This window comes from Miscanthus floridulus, chromosome 1 (genome assembly GCF_019320115.1).
Source record: "Miscanthus floridulus cultivar M001 chromosome 1, ASM1932011v1, whole genome shotgun sequence".
Lineage (NCBI taxonomy): Eukaryota > Viridiplantae > Streptophyta > Magnoliopsida > Poales > Poaceae > Miscanthus > Miscanthus floridulus.
Window position 1 is genome coordinate 186,964,944 of NC_089580.1, and position 20,266 is coordinate 186,985,209.

The following is a 20,266-nucleotide window of genomic DNA, read 5'->3' on the forward strand; positions in this document are numbered from 1 at the left end:
GGCGAGCTACGACCCCCGACGAGCTACTCCATTTTTTCCCCTTCTCATTCTTCCCCACGCCGCCCGTTCTTCGAGTCACTCCCGACGCACACCCGCGAGCATCGAGCAGTGGCACCCGCCCCAAAGACCGTGGCCGCATGCTCGCCGACGGCCTCGTCCGCGCCCGCGCTCCCACGTGGCGCGCCGATCGCATCTACGCGTGGCCCCGGCGGCGTTCGCGCTGTAGGTGCTCTGCGTGGCCCCAGCAGCGTCTGCGTTTAGTGCTGTAGGTGTTCTGAACTTGTTAGATTTGTTAGTGTGGCTCTTTAGTTAGTCTTTGAGAGCACACTAATTTAGTATAGTGACATTGTAAGGAAAATGGACCCTAGGCCCATTTACTTTAGATTTTGGTGTTTGATGATCAACATAACCAAATTGAACTAATGAATTTGCGAGTGATTGTTTTGTAGTTCAATAGGATGCAAGACATGACTTGGATAAAGGCGACATGATGATCCAATGATCAACACCTCAAGCAAGACCTTAGGTGCACAAGAGAAGACCCAAGATATCAAGCAAAGTCCAAGCATGAAGATAGGAACCAAGCCACGCGCAAAATCGCGAAGAAACGAGCTCATAGAGGTGACCGGACGCTGGACCAGACGCTAGAAGAAAGTGATCGGACGCTCCGATCAGTGGCTCAGCAACAACAGGCATCAGCAGCAGCGACCAAACGCTGAACAAATGAATCGACCGGACGCACCGATGGCACTGTTCATCAGTCCGGCAACACACTCAGCAAGTGACCGAACGCTGGCGGCAAACTGACTGCACGCAGGACAGCAGCGTCCGATCGAGTACAGAGAGGTTCCAGAGTGGCAAACTTGCGACCGGACACATCCGGTGGCAAGTGACCAGATGCTGGCAGCGTTCGATCAGTTGTTCACGGCTCCAACGGTCGGGACGACCGGACGTGTCCGATCAGGATGACTCCAGCATCTAGTCAGTAGCAGAAAAGCGGAATTTTATCCCCAAGGACTACTTCATGAGTGGGGCTTATAAATACAACCCTGAAAGTTCTAGTTTGATTTTAGTTAATTGATGAAACCCTAAGTGCTAACCTAGTTTATCAAAGTGATTATGAGATAGGTAGCACTACTCTAAGTGATGAAGCAATGGCGAAGATCATAACGATGATGATGGCATGGTGATGATCAAATGCTTGAACTTGAAAAGAAGAAAGAGAAAAACAAAAGGCTCAAGGTAAAGGTATAAATAGTAGGAGCCATTTTGTTTCGGTGATCAAGACACTTAGCGAGTGTGATCACATTTAGGTTAGATAGCCGTACTATTAAGAGGGGTGAAACTCGTATTGAAATACGATTATCAAAGTGCCACTAGATGCTCTAACTCATTGCATATGTATTTAGGATCTAGTGGAGTGCTAACACCCTTAAAATGCTTGTGAAAATATGCTAACACATATGCACAAGATAATACACTTGGTGGTTGGCACATTTGAGCAAGGGTTAGAAACTTCACCGGTGGAGTGTCCGCCCATAGAGTGCGGATAGTCCAACGGTGCCATCGGCGCCCTATATAGAAAAGATAGGGGTTTAGAGAGTGACCGGACGCTGATGGAGCAGTGACCGGACGCTGGGTTTAAAGTTCGATCAGTAGCAGCAGTGAGCACGTATCTCGGTCTTGTGATCAGACGCTAGCACGAAGAGTGACTGGATGCTAGCAGGGTGCGTCCGGTCAGTGCTGACGTACACTGACGTGAGGCGCACAGAGAAAACATTGAGTGACCGAACACTGGGAGTGTCTAGTCGAGCATGATCGGACGTGTTCGGTCGTGAAATTTCATGTTTGGAACCTTACTGAAAACGACCGGACGCTGGGGTTCTACGTCCGGACACTTTTTAACTGACGCGTCCAGTCATCACTTGATCGTTGAGATTGGGCGATCGGCGTTTGAAGCCAATGACACGTGGCAAGCATCGAGCAACCGGACGCTGGGGTCCTGCATCCGGTCGAACTAACTGGAGCATCTGGTCACCCCGTGTTGTGCCCAGTGAAGGGGTACAACAGCTCTATTTCATGGGGGCTTCTATTTATGCCCCATGGCTGGCTCAAGCTCACTCTCTTGGCTATTTGCATTGACATAGCAACCTTGTGAGCTTAGCCAAAGCCCTCCCACTCATCTCCATCATTGTTTGAGTGATTGCATCTTTCTCTTTCAATAACCTTGTGAGCTTAGCCAAAGCCCTCCCACTCAACCTTGTGAGATTGGGAGAGAATCCAAGTGCATTGCTTGAGTGATTGCATCTAGAGGCACTTGGCATTCGTGTTTCGCTGCGGGATTCACTTGTTACTTTTGGTGGTTACCACCACCTCGATGGCTTGGAGTAGCGAGGATCATTGAGCGAAGGTTGGTGATTGTCTCCGGCTCTGATCATGGTGATTGTGAGGGGTCTTGTGCCTTTCCCAGTAGAGAGCCAAAAGGTAACTCTAGTGGATTGCTCGTGTAATTGAGTTACCTCACTTGAGGGTAGGTTCTTGCGGTGTCTAATTGTGTGGACGAGGATCGTGCAATACCTCTTAGCCACTGAACCACCAAGTGTTGGTCGACACAACGGGGACTAGCATGCCGACAAGCACGTGAACCTCGGGAGAAAAATTGGTTGTCTCTTGCCCTTTGGTATTCTCCCGGTGATTGATTTAGTATTCATCTTATGATTGGTGCACTCCCCTACACGGCGGTATAATCACCCTACTCACTCATTTATATTCTTGCAAACTAGTTGTGGCAAGCTCTTTAGTGTAATTAGAATTGAGAACTTGCTTTGTTATTTTAAGTTCATCTAGTGGAGCTCTTTAGAGTAGCAAGATTGAGAGCTCTTAGTGAGTAGTAACATTGCAAGTTGTGTGCCTAGTAATCATTGCAACTAGAATTATTGGATAGGTGACTTACAACCCTTGTAGAGCTAGAGCAAGTTTGTATTTCGCTATTTGTCATACTAATCAAATTACTCTAGTTGATTTGTAGATTTTAAATAGGCTATTCACCCCCTCTAGCCATATTAGGACCTTTCAAGTGGTGTCAGAGCCATGGTCACTGTTTGATTGAAGGCTTAACAACCTCGGTGTCAAATTATGGCTCAAGTTATGTTTAACCATGTGGGAGGGCAAACCACCATTCTTTAATGGCACATGCTATGATTATTGAAAGAGAAAGATGAGGATGTATCTTGGTTTAATCAATGATCAAGTATAGGAGGTGACCGAGAATGACTATGCTATCATTGATCCCGATGACCCCACCAACCAAGACAAGACCAACAAGCAATGCAATACAATGGCTCTCAACACCATATACAATGCCATTGATTCTAAGGTGTTTGAGCAAATCAAGGATTATGAAAGAGCAAATAAGGTGTGGAGGAGATTGGAGGAAATATATGAGGGCACACCGATGGTGAAGAGTGCTAAGTTGTACATTCTCAAGGATAAGTTGACAAGCTTCAAGATGAAGAAAGATGAGAGCATTCCAGAAATGTTCCATCGGTTGCAAGTGATTGTAAATGACTTGAAGGCATTGGGAGAGAAGATCAAGATGATGATGTCTCGCATCGGTTCTTGATGTGCTTACCTCCAAGATTTGAGATGTTGAGATTGCTTATCATAAGAGGAGGATTGAAGGAGATTACCCGTAACCAAGTACTGGGTGATGTCATGACCCAAGAGACATACCGTATGGAAAGGGAGGGGGATGACAAGAATGACAAGAAGGAAGAAGAAGAAAAGAAGAAGAAGAGTATAGCATTCAAGGCTAGCTCATCATCATCCAAGAACAAGGGCAAGCCCAAGAAAGAATCAAGTGATGATGATGATCTTAGTGATATTGATGATGAAGCTATGTCCCTCTTTGTACGCAAGATGGGAAAATTCATGAAGAAGAAGGGCTATGGTGCAAGAAACAGAAGAGATCACACCAAAAACAAAGAATATGTGAGAAGATGCTACAATTGTAAGAGTCCTGATCATGTTGTAGCAAATTGTCCCTACAATAGTGACAATGATGAGGATGAGAAAAAGAAGCACAAGAAGGATAAGAAAGAAAAGAAGGAGAAGGAGAAGAGAATGACCTTCCAAAAGAAGAAGAAGGGTGGAGGCTATATGGTCACTTGGGATAGTGATGGCTCTTTGGATAGTGATGACTCTAGTGATGATGGCAAGAAATCTATCAAGAAAGCACTAGCAAGCATCACCATCAATAACAAGCCCTTCATCTTCGATACTCCTTCGACATGCCTCATGGCAAAACCCACCAAGGTAAAATATGATGTGAGTGATGATGATGAATGTGAAAGTGATGCTTGTAGGAGTGATGATGATGATGAGGAGTACTCTAAGGAGGAGCTCATGGACATATGTGAGCAAGTGCATACTTGCTTTGTGATGAAGAGAAAGGAGTGCAAGGAATTGAACAAGAAAGTCAAATTTTTTGAGCAATCCCTTGATGAGCTCAATTCTACTCATGAGAGGCTAATGGAAGCCCATAAGAAGTTTGGCAAAGCTCACTCCTCTCTCATTGAGCAAATCAAAGAGGAAGCCAAGAAGGAGCAAGTGATTGTATCATGTGATGTGGGACTAACATGTGATCTTATTGATGAATCTTTTTATAAGCCCATTATAGTTGCTCCCACTAACACTTCTTATAGTACTACTACTTCTACTTCACCTTTGAGTGATGGTCTCACTTTATGATGCCTCATTAATGGTGGAAAATGAGATCCTCAAGAAGGAGGTGAATGAGCTCACTCGTGCCTTAGGTAATGCCTATGGTGGAGATGCTCGCTTGCTAAAGTGCTTGGGTAGCCAAAGGTTTTCTCTCAATAAAGAGAGATTAGGCTATACCCCCAAGAAAGGCAAGGCAGCCTTTGTCACTCCCAAAGTTAACTTTGTGAAGAGCAATGGTTGGTTTTGCAATAGATGCAAGCAAGTTGGGCATGTAGAGCAATATTGCAAGAGTAACAAAAACAAGCTACCTATTGTATCCTCAATTAAATTTGATTCTTGTTATATACTTGTTAAGGGTGCTAATGGTGTGAAGGCAAAGTTCATTGGTACACTAATTGTGGACCCAAAGAAGAAGGCTATTTGGGTACCAAAGACCTTAGTAACTAACCTTCAAGGACCCAAATAAGTTTGGGTACCTAAAAAGAATTGATCTTCTTTTGTAGGTCAATTATAAAGCTGGAGAAAGGCATTGGGTGCTTGATAGTGGGTGCACACAACACATGACCGGTGATCCAAGAATGTTCAATTCAATCAATAAAAATAAGAGCAATGTGATTGATAGTATCACATTTGGTGACAATGGCAAAGGCAAGGTCAAAGGGCTTGATAAGATTACAATATCCAATGACTTGAGCATTTCCAATGTGCTACTAGTAGAGAGCTTGAACTTCAACCTTTTGTCAGTAACTCAATTGTGTGATCTTGGTTTCAAGTGCATATTTGGTGTGGATGATGTAGAGATTATAAGTGTAGATGGCTCTAACTTGATATTCAAAGGATTTAGATATGAAAATCTATACTTGGTTGATTTCAATGCTAGAGAAGCTCAATTGACAACATGTTTGATAACTAAGTCTAGCATGGGTTGGTTATGGCATAGAAGGCTTGGTCATGTTGGAATAAAACAATTGAACAAGTAGATTAAGCATGACTTAGTTAGAGACTTAAAAGATGTCACATTTGAAAAGGATAAGCTATGTAGTGCATGTCAAGCCAGAAAGCAAGTTGGTAACACACATCCTAAGAAGAGCATGATGGGCACATCTAAGGCTTTTGAGTTAATGCACATAGACTTATTTGGACCAACCACATATACAAGCATTGGTGAAAATAAATATGGATTTGTGATTGTGGATGATTTCACTAGATACACATAGGTATTCTTTCTTGTTGACAAGAGTGATGTGTTTGCAACATTCAAATCATTTGTCAAGAGCATTCATAATGAGTTTGAAACAACCATCAAGAAAGTTAGAAGTGATAATGGTAGTGAATTCAAGAACACTAGAATTGATGAGTTGTGTAATGAATTTGGAATTAGACATCAATTCTCGACCAAGTATACTCCTCAATCAAATGGCTTAGTTGAAAGGAAGAATAGAACTTTGATTGACATGGCAAGATCAATATTGAGTGAGTATAATGTGAGTCATTCATTTTGGGCTGAAGCAATCAACATGGCTTGCTATTATAGTAACCGACTCTATTGTTACCCCATGATGGAGAAGACACCTTATGAGCTTTTGAATAGAAGAAATCCCATCATAGCATACTTTTAGGTTTTTGGTTGTAAATACTACATATTGAAGAAAGGCACTAGATTGAGCAAGTTTGAAAAGAAATGTGATGAAGGTTTTTTGCTTGGTTACTCCACTACTAGCAAGGCTTATAGAGTTTGGAATTTGGCTAGTGGTACTCTTGAGGAGGTTCATGATGTGGAGTTTGATGAAACAAATGGTTCTCAAGAGAAAGATGAGAATCTAGATGATGTAAGAGGCACTCAATTGGTCAATGCAATGAAGAACATTGACATTGGTGATATTTCAAGAGGTGTGCAAATTAGATTAGGATTGGCTTCATTTTGTGAGCATTTTTCATTTGTGTCATCCATTGAACCTAAGAAGATAGATGAAGCTTTGAAGGATGTTGATTGGGTCAATGCTATACATGAAGAGCTAAACAACTTTACAAAAAACTAAGTATGGGAGTTAGTTGAGAGGCCTAAGGATCGTAATGTGATTGGAACTAAGTGGGTCTTTCGGAAAAAGCAACATCAAGATGGGATAGTAATAAGGAACAAAGCAAGATTAGTGGCTCAAGGTTACACTCAAGTTGAAGGTCTTGACTTTGGAGAAACATATGCCCCGGTTGTAAGATTGGAAGCAATTAGGATCTTGTTAGCCTATGCTTGTGCCCACAATATCAAGTTGTACCAAATGGATGTGAAGAGTACATTTCTCAATGGGTACATCAATGAGCTTGTGTATATTGAGCAACCTCCTGGTTTTGAAGATGAGAAGAAACCCAACCATGTTTACAAGTTGAGAAAGGCTTTGTTTGGATTAAAACAAGCATCTAGAGCATGGTATGAGAGATGAGAAAGGTTGACACCACTCTTTTCACCAAGAAGCTTGAAATGACTTGTTTGTAATGCAAATCTATGTTGATGATATCATTTTTGGGTCAACAAATCAAGATTTTTGTGAGGAGTTTGTCAAGATGATGGCAAGTGAGTTTGAGATGTCTATGATTGGAGAGCTTAGCTACTTCCTTGGTCTTCAAATCAAGCAAATGAAGAATGGCACATTTGTGAGTCAAGGCAAGTATATCAAGAACATGCTCAAGAAGTTTGGAATGGATGATAGTAAAGCTATTAGTACACCAATGAGGACAAGTGAAAGCTTGGATAGTGATGCTAGTGGCAACATGGTAGATCAAAAAATGTATCGGTCTATGATTGGAAGCCTACTTTATGTGACCGCATCAAGGCCGGATGTGATGTTTAGTGTATGCATGTGTGCTACATTCCAAGCCTCACCAAGAGAAAGTCATTCGAAAGCAACAAAGAGAATATTGAGGTACTTGAAGCATACACAAAATATTGGATTGTGATATCCCAAAGGAGCAAGATTTAAGTTGATTGGATATTTGGACTCTGATTATGCGGGATGCAAAGTTGAGAGAAAGAGCACATCGGGCATATGTCAATTATTGGGAAGATCACTTGTGTCTTGGTCATCAAAGAAGCAAAATAGTGTAGCACTTTCAACTATCGAAGCGGAGTACATTTCGGCTGGTAGTTGTTGTGCTCAATTACTTTCGATGAAGGCTACTTTGAGTGACTTTGGAATTAAATTCAAGCAAGTGTCATTGCTATGTGACAATGAGAGTGCCATAAAGCTCACCAACAACCCGGTTCAACATTCAAGAACAAAGCATATTGATGTCTGCCATCATTTCATAAGAGATCACCAATAAAAAGGGGACATTTGCATTGAGAGTGTGGGCACCGAAGATCAACTTGTCGATATCTTCATCAAGCCACTTGATGAGAAGAGGTTTTGCAAGCTAAGGAATGAATTGAACATACTTGACTTCTCCAATATGTGTTGATGCACCCCCCCCCCCATTATATGACATGCCTCTCTTTCGAGCAAAGTAAGGTAAAGTTGATCGACATGTCATGCATCCATTGCTAAGGACTTGTTTAGTTCATCTAGTCATTCCTATCATGTCCTAGGCTCATTCATTAAAATCAAATGAATTTGATGCTTGTATGGTACCACTATTGCTTGTATGTTTGAAATGATCTAGTGGTAGCATATGACATGTTTGTGGGCTTGTAAACCTAGTGTTTGATCTAAAAATAAGCTACAAGTGTTTAACTTAACATGGTACAAGATAACCCTTATTTGGAGGTGTAAAGAAGCTTGTCCTTGGATCAAACCAAGTTAAATATCTTTTGCAAGTAATCTAAATTGAACCAAATTAGGAAAATGATCCTCTTTTTACATGGTTTTACCCTAACCTATCTATAAGTTGAGTTCACCTTTTGTGCTAATTGTTGACAAAGGGGGAGAAATTCACAAAGATAGTAAGATAGGGGAAGCAAACAAATGAAATGACATTGTAAGGGGAAAATAAAAAATGCACACAAGTAGGGGGAGCAAGCTCATAAACTTGTATGTTGCATTTAAATGTGCATTTCATATATTTGCTTGCATGGCACAAGTTCTAAATTTCAATATCCATGCTTGTGTGGTGTATGCTAGTTATATGCTTGAATGGTGAAATAAAAAACTAGCATGCATAGGCTAAAGTAACTAGACTTATGTTTATTTTAGGAAAACTAGACCCTTGCTTGTAATGTTGATCTAATGGGGTATTCTAGTTTTTGTATATATATAGTTACTAATGGTGCTAAGGATGGTATATTGGTGCACTCCGATTGGTATCACGCTTCAAAGGTCCATCTCTTATACCTTAGCATCATACGGTAGAAATTGTCTCCTATATTTCCTATCTAAGCATATGTGCAAGCTACAATCCAAACTCTTAGCACATATGTAGGGGGGGCAATTGCTACGACTTGGAGTTCATAAAACTTGTCCATATTCTTTTACACATGGTAAATATGCTTGGGCAAGCAACGTGGATTCAATTAAATCTCAATTCATATCTTTGTGTAACGGTTGTCATCAATTACCAAAAAGGGGGAGATTGAAAGCTCTAGTTTGGTTTTGGTTAATTGATGAAACCCTAAGTGCTAACCTAGTTTATCAAAGTGATTATGAGATAGGTAGCACTACTCCAAGTGATGAAGCAATGGCAAAGATCATGACGATGGTGATGGCATGGTGATGATCAAATTCTTGAACTTGAAAAGAAGAAAGAGAAAAACAAAAGACTCAAGACAAAGGTATAAATAGTAGGGGTCATTTTGTTTCGGTGATCAAGACACTTTGTGAGTGTGATCATATTTAGGTTAGATAGCCATACTATTAAGAGGGGTGAAACTTGTATTGAAATGCGGTTATCAAAGTGCCACTAGATGCTCTAACTCGTTGCATATGTATTTAGGATCTAGTGGAGTGCTAACACCCTTGAAAATGCTTGTGAAAATATGCTAACACATGTGCACAAGGTGATACACTTGGTGGTTGGCACATTTGAGCAAAGGTTAGAAACTTCACTAGCGGAGTGTCCGCCCGTAGAGTGCGGACAGTCCAACGGTGCCACCGACGCCCTATACAGAAAAGACAGAGGTTCATAGAGTGACCGAATGCGGGTGGAGCAGTGACTGGACGCTGGGTTCAGAGTCCGGTCAGTAGTAGCAGTGAGCACGCATCTCAGTCTTGTGACCAGATGCTAGCACAAAGAGTGACCAGACGCTGGCAGGGTGCGTCCGGTCAGTGCTGATGTACGCTAACGTGAGGCACACAGAGGAAACATTGAGTGACCGAACGCTGGGAGTGTCTGGTAGAGCATGACCGAACATGTCCGGTCGTGAAATTTCACGTTTGGAACCTTACTAGAAACGATCGAACGCTAGGGTCCTATGTCCGGTCACTTTCTAACTGACACGTTTGGTCATCACTTGACCGTTGAGATCGAGCGATAGGCGTTTGAAGCCGATGACATGTGGCAAGCATCGGGCGACCAGACACTGGGGTCCTACGTCCGGTCGAACTGACCGGAGCATCCGGTCACCCCATGTGTGCCCAGTGAAGGGGTACAATGGCTCTATTTCGTGGGGGCTTCTATTTAAGCCCCATGGCCAGCTCAAGCTCACTCTCTTGGCCATTTGCATTGACATAGCAACCTTGTGAGCTTAGCCAAAGCCCTCCCACTCATCTTGTTAGGTTCATAAACCCGGGGTCCCTCGTGGACCAGCTTCCACGCCCAGGCTCGGCCTAGAAAAATAACATATAGTTCATGGGCTGGCCTAAGAGTCTAAAACACAATGGGCCGAAAGGGTAGTTCGGTCATCAACTGAAAGGTCTACCCAAAAGAACAAGTGCCCGTTCGTCAGCTTCTTCGGCCCACCTCTCCGACTCGAGCGCTCGCTTCGGGCACCAGCCGTCTCTAAGTGGTCTCTCCAATTAGAAGGGCTAAAATGCTGCTTCCTACTCCGACCCCACAACCAGGGCTTGTGGGAACCATGATCACCGCTCTTCTCCGACCGGCGCATTGAGAGCCGACTGGAGCCATCCGACCAGGGGCACCCTGTTCAGAAGGAACCAGAAGACGTGCGAAGAAAGGCAAGGTATGGCTCACAAGTCAAAACCACTGTACTAGGGACCATACCCTACACGAAACAGTGCTCTATAGCCACCCTGACACAAAGTATTGTAGGGGCCGCTAAAAACTCCCATACGGTAAGCCCCCCACGTGTCTCTAGACATCGATTGTAGTATGGGCTCCAGGATTTGCCATACCGGGTGAACATAGCGTGGCTCCTCACATGCCACTAGGCATCAAGAAGTATTTGCAGGTACCAGCGTCTATCCTTCCTGAAGAAGATAGCTCGACCTCCCATGCACATCTAACATCCTACAATGACATCGACAGTATTGGGGGGCGTCAACCATTATTCAGTTTTCATCAGCGTAGGCAATAAGACTTAGAAACATCTATACTCTCTCCCTCTTACCTGTAAAGCCATCCCCTTCATCTATAAAAGGGGATGCACTCTCTCCAACCAGGGGAGGTCGACTTCTTCAAGCTCAGACTCACTAGATCGACATCAATACCTCACAACCATAGGACCACCAAGTTCCGACCGCAGCCCTTCCGGTCGAAGCCAACCAAACCACTTGTACACCCCCTCCTTTCTCCTTCTAGTTTGTAACCCCACTATAGACTTCGAGCACCTAGGCTCAGGAATAAAGTCACCGACCGACCCCGACTAGACGTAGGGCACGTTGCCTAAACTAGTATAAATCCTATGTTATTGAGTGCTAGGCCACCTCCGTTCACAACATACAGCAAAACTACAAATATTTACTAGTTGGTCACTTTCTACACCGACACATCTCCATCATTGTTTCATCATCATTGTGAGATTAGGAGAGAATCCAAGTTCATTGCTTGAGTGATTGCATCTAGAGGCACTTGGCATTCATGTTTCGCTGCGGGATTCACTTGTTACTTTTAGTAGTTGCCGCCACCTAGATGGCTTGGAGCAGTGAGGATCATTGAGCAGAGGTTGGTGATTATCTCTGGCTCCGATCATGGTGATTGTGAGGGGTCATGTGCCTTCCCTGGCGGAGAGCCAAAAGGTAACTCTAGTGGATTGCTCATGTCATTGAGTTACCTCACTTGAGGGTAGGTTCGTGTGGTGTCCAATTGTGTGGATGAGGATCGTGCAATACCTCTTAGCCACCGAACCACCAAGTGTTGGTCAACACAATGGGGACTAGCGTGCCAACAAGCACGTGAACCTTGGGAGAAAAATTGGTTGTCTCTTACCCTTTGGTATTCTCCCGATGATTGATTTAGTATTTATCTTGTGATTGGTTCACTCCCCTACACAGCGGTATAATCACCCTACTCACTCATTTATATTCTTGCAAACTAGTTGTGGCAAGCTCTTTAGTGTAATTAGAATTGAGAGCTTGCTTTGTTATTTTAAGTTCATCTAATGGAGCTCTTTAGAGTAGCAAGATTAAGAGCTCTTAGTGAGTAGTAACATTGCAAGTTGTGTGCCTAGTAATCATTGCAACTAGAATTGTTGGATAGGTGGCTTGCAACCCTTGTAGAGCTAGAGCAAGTTTGTATTTCACTATTTGTCATACTAATCAAATTGCTCTAGTTGATTTGTAGATTTTAAATAGGCTATTCACTCCCCTCTAGCCATATTAGGACCTTTCAAACCCCTAACCGGCCATTTGGTAAGAGTGGAGCTGAGGAAATATACCAAGGGTGTTGATATACCATTTTAGTAATCTCCACTTGCATAGTGCTTAGTGTTTTATTATGTGATTAGCATAGGTGCTTTGCAAAGTGCTTAGGTTGATTAGACCACCACTTATGCGCTTGCTCTAGGTTTAGGCCTAGTGTTTAGTGAGGTTTGCATACCTCTTATCACTCGGTGTTTGCGAGCACCATTGTTGTATATCAGAGGGGCTTGTAGTCTTGTGAGATCACACCAACCGAGTTTGTGGTGTAGCCACCACCATGTACCAGAGGGAACAAGGCCCATGGTATTTCGGCCGGAAGCTTGATAGTGAAGATGGCGGGGAGCATCCGGGAGAGGCTTGCCAGAAGGCACGTCGGAGACCCACTTGCGTGTGGGGAAGGCCTGAGGCTATCCACGGAGTTACCCGACTGGGAGCTTGGCCTTTGTGAGGGATTCCTTGCGAGGGGCTCCAACAAGGACTAGGGGGAAGCTTGCGTGCTTCTCGATGCCTCAGTAAAAATACTAGAGTCATCGATGGAAGTTTGCATATCTCTACCTTGCTCCTTAGCTTCCGCATTTACATTGATCGTATTACTCCTTTTTGCGATAGAGATAGCAACACACTAGCAAAACCATAGTTGCATATTTAGATAGGTTATCTATTGCATAGGTTTTGCTAGGGTTAGAAAAAGATGCCATAGTTTAGAAGTAGATTTTTAAGTTGCCTAATTCACTCCCCCTCTTAGGCGTCACGGTCTAGCTTTAATTGGTATCAGAGCTGGTTGGCTCAATTTGGACCTTTGGCTTAACCGTCGTTGAGCCGATGCTATTTAGAGTGGTTGGGATAGATACCTCTAGGCCTTCGCACTTTGACTGCACTAACTTCCCTTATTATAGAGCTAGAATGGCTTGCTACCTTGAGGCAGATGATTTGGGAGTTTGGAGAGTTACTCATGATGGGATGAAACCCATTAAGAATCCCGATAAACCCACAAAGAGTGACGAAAAAGAAATTTATTTCAATGCTAGAGTAAAAAATTGCTTGTTTGAATCTTTTAGCATGGATGTGTTTAACCAAGTGTTTACTTTAAATACGGCACATGAAATATGGTTAAAACTCCAAGAGCTTCATGATGGCACATCTAATGTCCGTGACTAAAAACATTATCTAGCTAAACAAAATTATGACTCCTTTACAATGAATGATGATGAGCTTGTTCGTGATATGTATTCTTGGTTGAATCTAATTATCAATGAGCTCCATTCAATAGGACTAACAAAGCTAGATGATGCGGACATCATGAGGAAGATCATCTCCGTGCTACCACAAAAGAATTATGCAAGCATCATCATCATCCTTCATAACATGGAGGACTTGAGCACCATGACCCCAGCCATAGTCATTGGCAAGATAGTGGCATTTGAAATGTCATGCAAGATTGGTCAAGAAGAAGCCTCTTCATCAAGCAAAGGCAAAGCTCTCGCATGTGGCAAGAAAAAGAAGATGAAGGGCAAGCAAGTTGAGACAAGCTCAAGCTCAAGCTCCTCAAGTGAAGATGAAGAAGAAGACGAGGATGATGAAGATTCAAGTGATGATGATCAATCTTCCTCCTCCACCTCTGACCTTGATGAAGAATCAATTAAACTAATCAACAAGGTGGAGAAGATGATCCAAAAGCTCAATGTCAAGGGTGTGCCTATCCAAATTCAAGATCTTATTTTCACTAATCAAAGAAATAAGCAAATAAAGTGAGTTGGGGCACTTTGTGGAAGTTTGTCCAAATAAGCCCACACCCATGACAAAGAAGAAGGCATGCAAAAAACAAGCCCTCACATCAATAAGGACATGGGATGATTCTTCAAGTGAAGAACACTGTCGGTGCAGAAAGTGATCAACTAGTGAATATTTGTAGTTTTGTCGTACGTTATGATCGGAGGTGGCCTAGCACTCAATAACACAGGATTTATACTGGTTTAGGCAACATGCCCTATGTCTAGTTTGGGTTGGTTAGTGACTTTATTCCTAAGCCCAAGTGCTTGAAGTTTGCTGTGGGGTTACAAACAAGAAGGAGGAAGAAGGGGTGTATAGGAGGTCCAGTTGGCTCCAGTCGGAAGGGCCAGGAGCGACGGGAGCTGCGCTATGAGTAAGTGTTCAAGTGTGTGCTTGGAGTCTGAACCCGGCGGTTCTGTGGTCGTGAGCTAGTGAACCTGATTGGTGCTTGTTATCTTCAAGAAGGGCTCTCCCTTTGTTGGAGGGGCGCGTCCCCTTTTATAGATAAAGGGGATGGCTTTACAAGTGAGAGGGTGAGGGTACGTATGCTACCAAGCCTTGTTACCCATGCCTACCGAGCCTTGTTGCCCACGCCGATGGGTACAAGATAATGGTAGGCGCCTACAACACTGTTTGATGTCACTATAGAATGTTAGATGCATACGGGAGGTCGTGCTGCCTTTTTTAGGCATGGTGGACATCGGTACCTATAAAATACTGTTTGATGCCTAGAGGCATGTGAGGAGTCTTGCTATGTTCATCCAGTATGGTAAATCCTGGCACCCATACCGCTGTCGATGCCCAGAGGCACGTGGGGGGGCCTTAGCGTATGGGAGTTTTAGTGGCCCCTACAATACTAAAGAGGGAGATGTCGGCGCCTACAATACTATTTGTGTCAGGGTGACTGTAGAATATTGTTCTGTGCAGGGTATGGTCCCTGGTACAGTGGTTTTGACTTGTGAGTCTTGCCTTGCTTTTCTCCGCACGTCTTCTGGTTCCTACCGAGCGGGTGTCCCCGGTCTGATGGCTCTAGTCAGCTCTGAGTGTGCCAGTCAGAGAAGAGCGGTGAGCAGGGTTCCTACGAACCTGGGTCAGAGACGTGGGGTTAGAGTCAGTAGTAGTGTTTTGGGCCAGGCCTTCTGATCGAAGAGGCCATTCGAAGGCGACTAGAGTCTAAGCGAACGCTCCGGTCGGAGAGGTGGGCCAAAGTAGCCAAAGAGCGAGCGTTGTTCCTCTTTGGCCAGACCTTCTAGTCAGGGATTGGGCTGCCTTTCTAGCCTTTCATTTTAGACTCTTGGGGCAAGCCTTGGTGTGGAAGCCGATCTATGAGGGACCCCAGGTTTTATGAACCCGACAGGAGCCCTCGAGCCCCCGAGTGATTCGGGTAGAATCGTCTGGGGGATTTTTGTCTTGTCGGCGGGTGCGCGCGAGCGCACCCACGAGTGTAGCCCCTGGGTGGTTCAAGCAGAACTGTCTAGGGGGTTTCATATGTTGTCATTGGGGGAGTTTTTTCATTTGAGATGGAGTTTTGTCGACCAAGGCGTCGTTGTGTAGCCGAGGTGGTTTTTAGTCATTTTGAGAGATTGGGTGAGAGAGAGCTTGTGGATCCTGGTGTCGGTGCGCGCTGTGGATCAAGCGAGGGAGTCAGTCAAGGGTTTTGGACGAGTCAAAGCTCACTGGTCCTGGCGTCGATACGCGTCGTGGGATCAGGTGAGGCAGTTAGTTTTGGACGAGACAGAGCTCACTGGTCCTGGCGTCGATGCGCGCCATAGGATCGGGTGAGGCAGTTAGTTTTGGATGAGATAGAGCTCACTGATCCTAGCATCGATGCGTGCCGTGGGATCGAGCGAGGGAGTTAGTCTTGGACAAGATAGAGCTCACTGATCTTAGTGTCGATGCATGCCATGGGATCAGGTGAGGCAGTCAGTCAAGGGATTTGGATGAGACAGAGCTCACTGATCCTAGCATCGATGTGTGCCATGGGATCAAGTGAGGGAGTCAGTCTTGGACGAGACAGAGCTCACTGATCTTGACGTCGATGCACGCTGTGGGATCGAGCGAGGGAGTCAGTCTTGGATGAGATAGAGCTCACTGATCCTAGCATCGATGCATGCTATGGGATCGGTGAGTTGGAGTCATGGGGCGAGATCGGGGTCATAGACCTGAGTTTTTGGTGCGTAGTCGGAAGCGTAGGTAGATGGGGCGAGATCGGGGTCATAAACCTAGTTTTTTTTTGGAGCGCGGTCAGAAGCATAGCCGGATGGGGCGAGATCGGGGTCGCAAACACAGGTTTTTTGGAGCATAGTCGGAAGCGTAGCCAGATGGGGCGAGATCGGGGTCACAAACCCAGGTTTTTTGGAGTGCAGTCGGAAGCGTAGCCGGATGGGGCGAGATTGGGGTCACAAACCCAGGTTTTTTGGAGTGCAGTCGAAAGGGGTGAGTTCTGGGTCGCAGTCCCAGGCTTTTTGTCTTGAGCCCTGTTGGGCCTTAGTAGGGGTCAGTGTGAGTTGTGTGCATTACCCTATCCTTGGTTCCTCACAACCAGAGGAGCTGAGTTTGGTTGCTTATCCTGATTGCTTAGGCTCGAGTGATGCGCTTGGTGAGTTCGCTAACAGGTGTGATCGAGTGGAATCTGGGTCCATCATTCATGATGGGATCAGCATAGACCTCTTGTGACATTCCACTACTCCTTTACCTGCAACGCGGTAGATGCCTGGGTCATTCTGGAGACCGACCCAGGTGGCCTAATGGCCTCTCCTCGATGGAGATTCTGTGGGTTTGGCGAGAGGTTCAGGATCAAATAAGAAGGTTGAGATGACCCAGTCTGCTAGACCGGGCGAGGGCTGCATGGGGCTCATCTACATTTTTCTCCCCTAGCTCTGTTGGTTGCTCATGTTGAATGAGGCAACCGCCGCTTTGTGATGCAACACGAAACGTTGTGATGCATTTCGTTGTACTTGCGATGCTTAGTTCTCGAGCCCCCGGACGATTCAGGGCCCGAATCGTCCAGGAGGTTTAGGTGTATGGAATGAATGCACGTATGGATGTATGAAATGATTATAAGAAAATAGAGGGGGTTGGTAGTGCTCACCTTGATGGCTTAAGTGATAGGGTTCGGAGAGCTTCAGTCGGAAATGTCTGACCGGGAACTACGCTCGTCGTTCGTGGGTGACCCCTTGTGTGAATAGTTTTTTTATTAATGAACACATGCTCACCTTGATGGCTTGAGTGACGGGGTTCAGAGAGCTTCAGTCAGAAATGTCCAACCGGGACCCGCGCTCGTCGTTCGTGGGTGAGCCCCTTGATGGCTTGAGTGACGGGGTTCAGAGAGCTTCAGTCGAAAATGTCCGACCAGGACCCACGCTTGTCGTTCTTTGTTCTCTATCCTGTTCTCTGTGATAGAATCACTATTTGTTCTTTGTTTTTATCCTAGCGTAGCTATTGTTTTTGTCCTTTCTTTTTCACACTTGCCCGTTAGTTCCGTAGGCTGTAGCTTTTTTAAGAGCCTGGGCATGGCCCGCGGGGCTCAGCTGCTCGTAGCCGTAGGTCATGGCGAGGTGCGTTCAATTAGGAGTGAGAACAAAGTTACGTAGGACAGTTTAAAGGAAAGGAAATGTGCTTCCATTCGGGGATAAATTTGTTTACCATGTGACAACAAAAACAGAGGTAATATTCGGTATTATGAGGCAATATTCGGTATTATGCCCTTATGTAGCCCCTGAGTGACCTGGGCTAAAACTATTTGGGCCGAGGTGCTTTTCAAGAGTAAGTGTTGACTAAAAAAGTGGTAATACCAAATTTTATGGGGAAAACGACGTAGTTGTTCAATGTTCCAAGTGTTGGCGAGAGTGTTGCCGTTGTTGTCCTCTAGTCGATAGGTGCCCGGTCAGATTACTTTAGTCACCATATAGGGTCCTTCCCATGGCAGAGAGAGTTTGTGTTTTTCCTTTGTCGATTGGGTCCTCCGGAGTACGAGGTCGCTGACTTCGAGGATTCTCCCCCTGATCTTTCTTTCATGGTACCTATAGAGAGTTTGCTGATAGCGAGCAAAGCAGATGATGGTCATCTCATGGGCCTCCTCGAGCAAGTCGACTATGTCTTGCTGAGCCTCCGTGGCTCAATCATGGTCGAAAGCCTTCACTCTTGGGGTGCCGTGGTCGAGGTCGGAGGGCAGCACTGCCTTAGCTCTATAAGCCAGGAAGAAAGGCATGAACACTGTGGATCGGTTCCGGTCGTTCTTAGGCTCCAAAGGATTGCTAGGACCTCTACCGCCCATCGTCCAGCGTATTTGTTGAGTCTGTTGAAGATGTGTGACTTGAGTCCTTGGAGGACAATGCCATTGGCGCGCTCGACCTAACCGTTGGTTCATGGATGTCTGACCAAGGCCTAGTCGATCATGATGCTGCATCTATCACTGAAGACTAGGAACTTTTTTCTAGTGAAGTTGGTTCCATGGTCAGTGATGATACAGTTAGAAACACCAAACCAATAGATAATGTCGAGGAAGAATTTGACCGCCTCTTCCGAGCGGATGTTTGTGATGGGCTTGGCCTCTATCCACTTGGTGAATTTGTCGACTGCTATGAGCAGGTGAGTGAAACCGCCTAGTCCCTTTTTGAGGGTCTCACCATGTCGAGGCCCCAGACCGCGAATGGCCAGGTGATGGGGATGGTTTGGAGTTCCTATGCCGGTAGATGTGTTTGCTGAGCATAGAACTGGCATCCTTCACATCTACGGACGACCTCCTCTACATCTCGTAGCATGGTGGGCCAGTAAAAACCTTGATGAAAGGCTTTTTCGACCAGCAACCTTGGGGTGTGATGTCCATAAATTCTAGCATGGACCTCAAGGAGGAGCTGCTTCCACTAGTTGGCGGGGATACACTTCATGAGTACCCTTGATGGACTCCGTTTGTAGAGTTCGTTACCAAGCGCGACGAAGGTCTTAGCATGTCGAGTGATCTGTTGGGCTTTAGTCCTTTTGGGTAGGAGAACCCCCTCGAGGAGGTAGGTGAGTAGTGGTACTCGCCAGTCGGTTTGGTCGAGTGTCAATACGGCGATGTTCGTGGGTGATGTCGTCATAGAGGTACTGGGATAGGAGCCCCCGAGCGCTGGCTTGGTGTTGGGGTCAGAGCCCTAAGCGCTGGCTAGGCATCAAGGTGTGTCTAGATCGGACTTTCTAGGATGCGGGTGAACAGTTCATGGGCATCGTTGATGAAGACCCCACTTGGGGATGGATCCCGCCTAGCGACTAATTTTGCAAGGAAATTGACGGCATCGTTGTCCCTTCGAGGGACATGATGTAGTTTGATCCCCTAGAATTTGTCCTCGAGCTAGCACACCTCTTGGCAGTACGCTGCCATGAGGGGGCTTTTGCAAGAAGACTCCTTCATGACCTGATTGATGACTAGTTCCGAGTCACCGCGAACGTAGAGTCACGTAGCGCTGAGTTCGATGGCGATGCGTAGTCCGTTGATCAGGACCTCATATTCCACGATGTTGTTTGAAGCTGAAAAATGGAGGCAGATGGTGTAGCGGAGCCTACTTCCATCCGGGGAGATCAGAACCACTTTGGCCCCCGAGCTGGGTGCCATTACGGACCCATCTAAGTACATTGTCCAATACTCATGGGTGACGTCCGGGGTCAGTAGCTGGACCTCCATCCATTCAGCGACAAAATCCACGAGAGACTAAGACTTAATAGCGGTACGAGGGGTATACCTGATGTCATGGCCCATGAGTTCGAGTGCCCACTTAGAGATCCGCCCCATGGCATCGTGGTTGCGGATGATGTCTCCAAGTGGGTATGAAGTGACAACCACAACTTCGTGGTCGGTGAAGTAGTGCAGGAGCTTCCTGGTCGCCATTAGAACAGCGTATAAGAGTTTTTGCACCTGGGGGTACCGGACCTTGGGGTCGGTGAGTACCTCCCCGACAAAGTATATAGGTCGCTGTACCTTGAGCTGGTGTCTCGGCTCCTCCCTTTCGACGACCAGGGCGGCACTAATCACGTGGTTGCTTGCCGTGGTGTAA